The sequence below is a fragment of the Lithobates pipiens genome, unplaced genomic scaffold (genome assembly GCF_037356315.1).
Source record: "Lithobates pipiens isolate NorthernLeopardFrog02 unplaced genomic scaffold, aLitPip1_a1.2 Scaffold_27, whole genome shotgun sequence".
NCBI lineage: Eukaryota > Metazoa > Chordata > Amphibia > Anura > Ranidae > Lithobates > Lithobates pipiens.
In genome coordinates this window covers 79,486,429-79,498,067 of record NW_027507788.1, presented here as the reverse complement: position 1 = coordinate 79,498,067, position 11,639 = coordinate 79,486,429, and the positions used below count along the sequence as shown (strand labels likewise).

The following is an 11,639-nucleotide window of genomic DNA, read 5'->3' as shown; positions in this document are numbered from 1 at the left end:
ATCACAGTTTTGAAGGCCATAAAATGCCAAGATGGCACAAACCCCCCCCCAAATGACCCCATTTTGGAAAGTAGACACCCCAAGCTATTTGCAGAGGGGCATGTTGAGACCATTGAATATTTTTTTTTTGTCCCAAGGGATTGAATAATGACAAAAAATTTTTTTTACAAAAAGTTGTCACTAAATGATATATTGCTCACACATGCCATGGTTATATGTGGAATTGCACCCCAAAATATATTTCGCTACTTCTCCCGAGTATGGGGATACCACATGTGTGGGACTTTTTGGGAGTCTAGTCGCGCACGGCACCCCGAAAACCAATCACCACCTTCAGGATTTCTAAGGGTGCAAATTTTTGATTTCACTCCTCACTACCTATCACAGTTTCGAAGGCCATAAAATGCCAAAATAGCAAAAAACAAAACAAAATGATCCCATTTTGGAAAGTAGACACCCCAAGCTATTTACTGAGAGGCATATTGAGTCCATGGAATATTTTATATTTTGCCACAAGTTGCGGGAATATTACAAACTTTTTTTTTTTTGCACAAAGTTGTCACTAAATGATATATTGCTCACACATGCTATGGGCATAAGTCAAATTACACCCCAAAATAAATTCTGCTGTTTCTCCCGAGTACGGGGATACCACATGTGGGGGACTTTTTGGGAGCCTAGCCACATACGGGACCCCGAAAATCAAGCACTGCCTTCCGGATTTAAATATAAAATGCTACCAAAAAAACTGTTAGCGATCGCAGGGATCTGGCCTGACTCTGCGATCGCTGCAGTTATGTGTTTAGTGTTTTGTAAGTGACAGTGATCGATCGATACTGCACTTGGGTGGGCTGGGCAGAGGGGCAAAACGCAGGTGCTAGCAGGTATCTGGGCTGATCCCGCTAACAATGCGTTTTTTTGGAACCCTAAACTGCTGGGGACGCTAGTATAGATCTGATCAGATCAGATATTGATCTGTTCAGATTCTATACCACTACGGGAGGTTTATGCTTTGCGTGTGGGTGTTAGCGGTACTGGCACTAACCTAGCGCTGCCTAGGGCGACGCAGACCCTGACCCTAAAACCTAATTGATATCACCCGCCGGGTGATCAGGGGGTTAAACCTTTATTGGGTAATAAATGGTGGGTGCCCTGATGCTATAAAAAGCAAACTAACCAAAGTCACTCGTAACACTTATACGGTGATCAGTGGTGAAAGGGTTAACTAGGGGCAATCAGGGGGTTAACATTTTTATTAGGTAGTATATGGGGGTCCCTGGCGCTATATAAAAACCTGACGGGGAACCTAAATAACTAACTGGCTAACCAGCGTCATCAGTGACACTTATACTGTGATCGCTGGTGAAAGGGTTAACTAGGGGCAATCAGGGGGTTAAAACCATTATTGGGTAGTATATCGGGGTACCTAGCGCTATAAAAACCTGGCGGTGAACCTAAAAAAATAACTAGCTACCTAGCGGCACTAGTGACACTAATGCAGCGATCAGAAAAACAGTCGCTTAGTGACACTGGCAAAAGGGGGTGAAAGGGTTAACTAGGGGCAATCAGGGGGTTAAAACCATTATTGGGTAGTATATTGGGGTACCTAGCGCTATAAAAACCTGGCGGTGAACCTAAAAAAAAAACTAGCTACCTAGCGACACTAGCGACACTAATGCAGCGATCAGAAAAATGATTGCTTAGTGACACTGGCAAAAGGGGGTGAAAGGGTTAACTAGGGGCAATCAGGGGGTTAAAACCATTATTGGGTAGTATATCGGGGTACCTAGCGCTATAAAAACCTGGCGGTGAACCTAAAAAAATAACTAGCTACCTAGCGACACTAATGCAGCGATCAGAAAAATGCTTGCTTAGTGACACTGGCAAAAGGGGGTGAAAGGGTTAACTAGGGGCAATCAGGGGGTTAAAACCATTATTGGGTAGTATATCGGGGTACCTAGCGCTATAAAAACCTGGCGGTGAACCTAAAAAAAAAAACTAGCTACCTAGCGACACTAATGCAGCGATCAGAAAAATGATCGCTTAGTGACACTGGCAAAAGGGGGTGAAAGGGTTAACTAGGGGCAATCAGGGGGTTAAAACCATTATTGGGTAGTATATCGGGGTACCTAGCGATATAAAAACCTGGTGGTGAACCTAAAAAAATAACTAGCTACCTAGCGACAGTAGCGACACTAATGCAGCGATCAGAAAAATGATTGCTTAGTGACACTGGCAAAAGGGGGTGAAAGGGTTAACTAGGGGCAATCAGGGGGTTAAACCATTATTGGGTAGTATATCGGGGTACCTAGCGATATAAAAACCTGGTGGTGAACCTAAAAAAATAACTAGCTACCTAGCGACAGTAGCGACACTAATGCAGCGATCAGAAAAATGATCGCTTAGTGACACTGGCAAAAGGGGGTGAAAGGGTTAACTCTAGGGGCAATCAGGGGGTTAAACCTTTTTTGGGGGTGGTAGGGGGCTACCCTGGACCTAACACTAACTGCCCTGACAGTTTTTACTGTTACAACTGACACTGAATGCAGTGATCAGTAAATAAATGATCAATGCAATCAGTGACACTGTGACTGGGGGGGGGGGGATCGGGGGGGGGGTTTGTGTACCTATGTGTACCTATGTGTAAGTGTAGTGTTTTGGTGCACTTACTTTTTGTCTTCTCCTCGTAGTCCGGTCAAAAAGACCGCCCCGAGGAGAATGACATCACTTCCTCCTTCCTGTGTATACAATACACAGTGGGAGGAAGCTTCTCATTGGCCAGGAGCTATCCAGAGGGGGTGGCCAGAAACCAACGGCCATCCCCTCATCACGGATCGCTCCTGAAGCGAACCGAACCGCCGTATCCAGCGGGAGGGGGTCCGATCGGACCCCCAACCGCTTGAAGGCAGGCACGTACATGTACGTGCTTGTGCCTGCCTGTGCCATTGTGATGACGTACAATGGCAATACGGCGGTCCTTAAGTGGTTAAAGAGGACCTTCAGTCTTAAGAAGAAGAAAAAAAGGTTACAGCAGCTGCTGACATTTAAACAAAGGACATTTACCTGTCCTGGCATCCAGCACTGTCCTCGTTTGGGCTAGTTATTTGCCACTCTTGGTGTTCTTGGTGCTGGCATGATTACTAAGGGATGCCAGCTGTGATTCCTTGTGGCTCCATAGCCGGCTTCCCACTGCATAGAAAGCAGAATGTAGAGAGCTATGGGAATTGTTATGCCGCGTACACATGACCGTTTTTTTCGTCAGAATAAACTCTGACGATTTTTCCGATGGAGTTCCGCTGAAACGGACTTGCCTACACACGATCACACCAAAGTCCGATCGTTTAGAACGTGGGGACGTACAACACATACGATGGGACTAGAAAAGGGACGTTCAATAGCCATTAGCCAATAGCTGCCCTTGCATCCTTTTTGTTCCGTCGGAACAGTATACAGACGAATGGTTTTCCTGATAGACATTGATTCCATCGGAAAGATTTAAAACATGTTCTATTTCTAGGTCCATCAGAATTTTCGAAAGAAAAAGTCTGCTGAAGCCCACACACGATCGGAATATCAGATGAAATGATTCCATCTGACTTTTTCTGCCGGAAAAGTCCGACCGTGTGTACACGGCATTAAAGTATAAAAATCACACACACATATACACACACACACAGGGTAAACTAGATGAACCTACAGTATGTCTTTTTTCACCCTGATCAAAATTTTATACAAGTCAAGTGGCAGGCAAGAGCTGTAAAAAGCATTTTTTTACGGGAACGTGTCCAATTATTTAGGTAGGTGGAGGCAATGCTATGTTATATTTATGTAATGTATGTTGCAAATTAGTTGAAAGATCAGTTTTGTCCAACAGCAGAAAACTACCCAAATACAATTATAAGAGGGGGGAACACAGTAGGCACAGAAGGGGCAGTGCCACCTGGTGATATCACTGGGTGACACCGCTCCCTGTTTTTTTAAGAACTATCACTTGCACAACGGGACATGTAGTCCCTTAGAGAGACCACTGCACTTTGGAGAATATCTGCAGACTACAGATCCCAATAGTCTGGGAGACACCAGGAGGAGGTAAATGGATCTTTTTACTGTACTGCCCAGGAAGGTTTGAGGCTTTTGTGCACAGGATCCTGAGGAGTAAGGACCTCGTTAGTCTGCTCCTCTAACTCAGGAGCCAGTTAGAGAAGGGGACTTGGTGCCATAATGGGAAAGGAACTGGATGTCTAGGCTAGAGTATTGAGTCTACAGGAGCAGCAGCATCATCAGCCAAACAGAGCAGGCTCGCTGTTCTTCAGCTGCTTCTACAGCCATTCAGTGTTAGTGCCAGTACCGCTAACACCCACACGCAAAGCATACACCTCCCGTAGTGGTATAGTATCTGAACAGATCAATATCTGATCTGATCAGATCTATACTAGCATCCCCAGCAGTTTAGGGTTCCAAAAAACCGTATTGTTAGCGGGATCAGCCCAGATACCTGCTAGCACCTGCGTTTTGCCCCTCCGCCCAGCCCACCCAAGTGCAGTATCGATCGATCACTGTCACCCCACATGTGGTATCCCCGTACTCAGGAGAAGCAGCAGAATTTATTTTGGGGTGTAATTTCACTTATGCCCATAGCATGTGTGAGCAATATATCATTTAGTGACAACTTTGTGCAAAAAAAAAAAAAAGTTTGTAATATTCCTGCAACTTGTGGTAAAATATAAAATATTTCATGGACTCAACATGCCTCTCAGTAAATAGCTTGGGGTGTCTACTTTCTAAAATGGGGTCATTTGTGGGGGTTTTGTGCCATCTTGGCATGTTATGGCCTTCAAAACTGTAATAGGTGGTGAGGAGTGAAATCAAAAATGTACGCCCTTAGAAAGCATGAAGGCAGTGCTTGGTTTTCAGGGCCCCGTACACGGCTAGGCTCCCAAAAAGTCCCACACATGTGGTATCCCCATACTCAGGAGAAGCAGCAGAATTTATTTTGGGGTGTAATTTCACATATGCCTATGGCATGTGTGAGCAATATATCATTTAGTGACAACTTTTTGTAAACTTTTTGTAAACTTTTTTTTTTTTTTGTGTCATTATTCAATCACTTGGGACAAAAAAAAAAATATTCAATGGGCTCAACATGCCACTCAGCAATTTTCTTGAGGTGTCTACTTTCCAAGATGGGGTCATTTGGGGGGGTTGTACTGCCATGCCATTTTAGCACCTCAAGAAATGAGATATCCAGTCATAAATTAAAAGCTGTGTAAATTCCAGAAAATGTACTCTAGTTTGTAGACGCTATAACTTTTGCACAAACCAATAAATATATGCTTATTGACGCTTATTTTTTTTTACTAAAGACATGTGGCTGAATACATTTTGGCCTAAACGTATGACTAAAATTTAGTTTATTCGATTTTTCTTATAACAAAAAGTAGAAAATATATTTTTTTTTCAAAATTTTCAGTCTTTTTCCTTTTATATCGTAAAAAGTAAAAATCGCAGAGGCAATCAAATACCATCAAAAGAAAGCTCTATTTGTGGGAAGAAAAGGACACAAATTTATTTGGGTACAACATTGCATGACCGCGCAATTACCAGTTAAAGCAGTGCAGTGCGAAATTGTAAAAAGACCACTGGTCCTTAGGCTGACAATTGGTCCGGGGCTTAAGTGGTTAAAGAAAAGCTATCTAGGCCTGTTAAAACAGCCAACAGAAGTATAAATGCCAAAACTAAAAACAGAAAACAAAAAAAATTAGCTGGTGAAGATACATTGAACATTAGAAACAAATACTTCAGACTTATGCCACGTACACACGATCGGAATTTTGGTCGGAAAAAGCTATGATGTTTTTTTTTATGGGATTCTGCTCAAGCTTGTCTTTCGTACACACGGTCACACCAAATTCTGACCGTCAAGAACACAGTGACGTACAACGTGTACGATGGGACTATAAAGAGGAAGTTCAATAGCCAGTGCACCACCCTTTGGGCTCCTTCTGCTAATCTTGTGTTTATCTCATGTTAGTAGAAGTTTGGTGAGAGACGACTCGCACTTTTCAGACTCGTGCTTTTCAGATCATTTTACTGCTGTTCAGTTTGTGCTTGTGGGTTTGTATCTGTTTTTCAGTGCTTGCAGTCAGTTCATATCTGTTTTTCAGTGCGTTCTTGTCCACTCATTTCTGATTTTTAACTCGCTCTTCACAGGCCTTGCTGTTCTTCAGTGTGTTCTGTTAGTTCGTTCTGACCAGCTGACCATTCTGAAGCCATGTTGCAGTTACGCACTCATCGTAGAGTTCATGCTATGAGGGGGCTTGGTGTTGGGGTTCTTACTTTGACCCAAGCCCAGTCCATGAACAGGGTGGGGAGGATTTCATGGACCTAGAATTGGTTGCTCCAGCCTGACCAATTCTTTCATATGCCTTTGCTGCGTGAGATCCAGGAGAATAACCCTGATGATTTCAGGAATTTTCTCCAGATGATGGACCCCGTTTTCACTGTCTGTTGGCTTTGCTAACCCCTTATATTATGAAGCAGGACACCTGCATGCGGCAGGCAAGCCATCACTCCCGAGCAGAGGCTAGTCGCCATGTTGAGGTACTTGCCAACAGGGAGAAGTCTGCAGGACCTCAAGTTCTCAACAGGCATCTCCCCCCAGGCTCTGGGGTCATTATTCCAGAGACCTGTTCTGCCATCATTCAGGTCCTGCAGAAGGACTATACTAGGGTAAGTTTTATCCTTTAACATCGCATTCTATGTATTTAATGTTTGCTAATGCATTGTATTTCTTTCCTCATTTCCTAATTACCATAATTGTAATATGCTGTGAATGTCCTCTTTATCCTCATGCATGCTGTAATCTTTTAATGCTCCTTTTTTGTCCTTCATGCATATTTGCCTTCAATAACCTCCCCAGCATACTGTTTAAAGATAAGTGACCTGCTGCAGTACTAAGTAGCAATGGCATGCTTCCATCCTGGGTACATTATGTAAAAAGAAAAGGGGAACAAGTGGGACTTTAAACGAAGCATGTCAATTGAAAATAACAATGTATGAATACATGTGAATAAAATGATTTAGATTTAATTTATAATCAATAGCCACTAGGGGTTGTCCAAGATCGGAATGCATACAATAGTAGTACAGTAATATAATTATGGATATACACTCAATATATTTTCATAATAGTAATCAGAGAATCTCGAAGTATAGACAAATCAATGGACATACATGGATGCAGTTCATAACAGAAATGCATAAATCAAAAATCATAAAATCACATGAACGAGTGCAAACTCAATAAGACAAAAGTTGATATTATCAAGGATTAAAATAAGCTTAGGTAGGCATCCTTAGTTTGAGAACCCGACGCGTTTCTTGGCTTCTTGCCAGTCATCAGGGGTGGGATGCATGTTTTTACTAAAAAAGCAAATAAATATGACAAATGTTAATATAGGCGGAACCTCAGTTAAATAGAGAAAGTATCAAATTGGTCCACTTGATTGATAAAGTGACTTACAAAATAGCCCAAAGATTGGGCAGAACTTCCAGCAATGGGAACTGTTAGAGCTGGGATAAAACCGTCTCATCCGGGGTTGAGGCAGGGTTCAGACCATCCCCCAACAATGTCAGGGGGCAGGCCAGGGGGAACCGAAACAGACATCATCAACACAGGTCCACTAGGTACTAAATGTATATGTGTGTTACCCAAATCTGCGAAAGAGAAAAGTGTGATGGGTCACAAAAAAAAAAAAAAAAAAAAAAAACCAAAAGCAGGACACTGAGTGTTGGATTGAACGTGTTGAATGAATATAGCTGATTGCTGAAAATGTGTGTGAATGAGATATACATGAATGATTGGGAAATAGGAGAAGACTAAATGTGTGTTAAATAAGTGGGAATGGATGATGGGGAAATACAAAATCATCCAATTCAAATGTGTAAAAAAGTATGTGCAGTGCTCTGAATGAAACAATGTATGTGCAAAAAGGAGAGAAGAAAAACGAAACAAAAAAAAAAACATGCATAAAGCTATTACCCATATGTAAAGTTAAGGAGTGATCTCTTCCTAGTGGAGCACAGTGGAGGAGTGAACTGTCTGTCTGTCCCAGCTCATATACCCCAGGCCCTGGGCGGATCCCCGCCAGCGTCATGCATGATGTCTTTTGCAGCTGTGAAAAGATGAGGGAACACTCACAGCTGAGGATAATCCATACCTCAGTGGGTGTCCCTCCATCTTGGCTGCAGCATCAGGTGGAAAGACAGAGAAAAAAAAATAAAAATACAAAAACAAACAATAGACTCCCACCTTGCAGTGTCTGTTGACACCACTCGAGGGGCCCCTTTATGCATGGCGCTGATGCACTGAGATCGAACCCCACCACCCCCTGTGATCCACAAAGGGAGGTAGGGAGGGAGCTAAGCGCATCACAACCCCGGAAAAATGACTGCAACATACCCAGCAAAAACAGCCCATATGTTCAATTGATTGATAAATAAATTCCAGGAAAAACAAAACTGGAAAAAATAATATTAAAAAAGTTCTCAATAACTGATGGAAACACATATATAAATAATTTCAAACCGCAGGTTTATAAACCCGAAACTGGGATTATAAATGAATAGGGATATACATACAGACGAATATTTACTAAGGATAAGGATAATAAGTAATTGTGCAGCATGGTCACCAAAGGAGCAGGTGTCTTCCACCCAAATTATATAGTTTAAAGATAAGTGCTTTGTGGATCACAGGGGGTGGTGGGGTTCGATCTCAGTGCATCGGCGCCATGCATAAAGGGGCCCCTCGAGTGGTGTCAACAGACACTGCAAGGTGGGAGTCTATTGTTTGTTTTTGTATTTTTTTTTTTTTTCTCTGTCTTTCCACCTGATGCTGCAGCCAAGATGGAGGGACACCCACTGAGGTATGGATTATCCTCAGCTGTGAGTGTTCCCTCATCTTTTCACAGCTGCAAAAGACATCATGCATGACGCTGGCGGGGATCCGCCCAGGGCCTGGGGTATATGAGCTGGGACAGACAGACAGTTCACTCCTCCACTGTGCTCCACTAGGAAGAGATCACTCCTTAACTCTACATATGGGTAATAGCTTTATGCATGTTTTTTTTTTTGTTTCGTTTTTCTTCTCTCCTTTTTGCACATACATTGTTTCATTCAGAGCACTGCACATACTTTTTTACACATTTGAATTGGATGATTTTGTATTTCCCCATCATCCATTCCCACTTATTTAACACACATTTAGTCTTCTCCTATTTCCCAATCATTCATGTATATCTCATTCACACACATTTTCAGCAATCAGCTATATTCATTCAACATGTTCAATCCAACACTCAGTGTCCTGCTTTTGGGTTTTTTTTTTTTTTTTTGTAACCCATCACACTTTTCTCTTTCGCAGATTTGGGTAACACACATATACATTTAGTACCTAGTGGACCTGTGTTGAGGATGTCTGTTTCGGTTCCCCCTGGCCTGCCCCCTGACATTGTTGGGGGATGGTCTGAACCCTGCCTCAACCCCGGATGAGACGGTTTTATCCCAGCTCTAACAGTTCCCATTGCTGGAAGTTCTGCCCAATCTTTGGGCTATTTTGTAAGTCACTTTATCAATCAAGTGGACCAATTTGATACTTTCTCTATTTAACTGAGGTTCCGCCTATATTAACATTTGTCATATTTATTTGCTTTTTTAGTAAAAACATGCATCCCACCCCTGATGACTGGCAAGAAGCCAAGAAACGCGTCGGGTTCTCAAACTAAGGATGCCTACCTAAGCTTATTTTAATCCTTGATAATATCAACTTTTGTCTTATTGAGTTTGCACTCGTTCATGTGATTTTATGATTTTTGATTTATGCATTTCTGTTATGAACTGCATCCATGTATGTCCATTGATTTGTCTATACTTCGAGATTCTCTGATTACTATTATGAAAATATATTGAGTGTATATCCATATTTATATTACTGTACTACTATTGTATGCATTCCGATCTTGGACAACCCCTAGTGGCTATTGATTATAAATTAAATCTAAATCATTTTATTCACATGTATTCATACATTGTTATTTTCAATTGACATGCTTCGTTTAAAGTCCCACTTGTTCCCCTTTTCTTTTTACACTCCCCAGCATACTGTCCTGGGCCCATACACACCTATAGCCTAGTCACTTAACAATGTATTTTGTCAGCTCCATTGTAGTACTTTACCCTGAACACCCCCTAAAACGTGTACAAATGTTATTGTTGTCCTTAAATTCATGCAGAGTGCCATAGGCTTTTTTGTTGTTGTCCCAAACACATTTAGAACCCTCCCACCCCCTAATATTTTTCCAACGGGCCATCAGAGGGGGTGAGGAATCTGATAAGTGGACCTTATATTTTTGTCTTTAAATACTCCTTAAAATGAATATTATACTGATGTTGGAAAATAATGTTTGTGTCTAATCTGCTTGCAATGTTATGGGAAAAATTACAAAGTTTCTATTTTGACTCCACAGTTTCCTTCAAAACCACAGGAATGGCAGACTGTGGCCTCCCATTTTGCACAGCGGTGGGACTTTCCTAACTGCGGAGGGGCAATCAATGGGAAACCCGTCCACATCGTCCCACCACCCCAGGCAGGGTCATACTATTTTAACTATAAGGGGTTTCATAGTATCGTGTTAGTGGCGGTGGTGTCAGCAACATATGAGTTTTTATATGTGGACATGAGGAAGAATGGCCAGATGTCGGATGGTGGAGACTTTGCCCAGACCGAGTTCTACTGACATCTCCAGAGTGGTGGCTTGGGATTGCCACCTGCAGAAGAGAACGTTGAAGGACTCCCATTTGTTTTTTCATCGCTGATGAAGCATTTGGTCTGGGTGATCACAAGATGAGGCCATTCCCCCAGAGGACCCTCACCTCAGAGAAGAGTGTTTTTAAATACCAGCTGGTCAGAGCCAGCAGAGTCAGGGACAATACCTTTGGGATAATAGTCAGCCGGTTCCGGCTATTTCTAACGGCAATAAATATGGTGGAGTACAAACTTAACTACATTATATTATCATGCTGCATACTGCACAACTTAGCAAAATTCTACTAATTATGTTGCCTCAGTTGGGCCTGAGGCCAGGCTTAATGAAAGGACCCTGACGACCCTGGAAGCTGGCCGTCCTGGCTTACCCCCCCCCCCCCAAAGCGCTCACGAAGTGTGTCAAAAATATATTGATTATTTTATGGATGGGGGGGCATTGCTATGCCAGCAAATTTTTAAAATATTTTCAAAATCAAAAAAATTGATATGATAAAAATCTTGATTTTGGTTTACTGCTTGTGTTTCTTTTAGCTGTCTCCTAGGTTCTCCTAGTGCACTTGTAGTGCCAAGTGGTTTTTCCATTATTTAAATAATACCCATTGAGCACTGAAAGAAGAAGCCACACATTGTTGAGTAGAAAGCCTTTTACTCTGTGCACATGTGCGTTCTAAAACATTTTGGAGTAAAAAGTTTTACCTTGAAATTTTTTTAAAAGTACATAAACAGGCATTTTTGCAAACATAACATACACAACTTTGGAACTTACAAAGTTAAACATTGAAAAAATGAAGGCAATATCAGACATTATAGTGTC

At 42.0% G+C, this 11,639-nt stretch overlaps 1 long non-coding RNA gene across 1 annotated transcript; it reads left to right on the top strand.

The window, feature by feature from the left end:
• The first annotated feature begins 9,410 nt into the window (after positions 1 to 9,410).
• On the top strand, positions 9,411 to 10,070 carry LOC143933197 (uncharacterized). The gene is made up of 2 exons (XR_013263038.1): positions 9,411 to 9,618; positions 9,719 to 10,070. It is a non-coding gene; the product is annotated as an uncharacterized LOC143933197 (long non-coding RNA).
• The last annotated feature ends 1,569 nt before the right edge of the window (positions 10,071 to 11,639 follow it).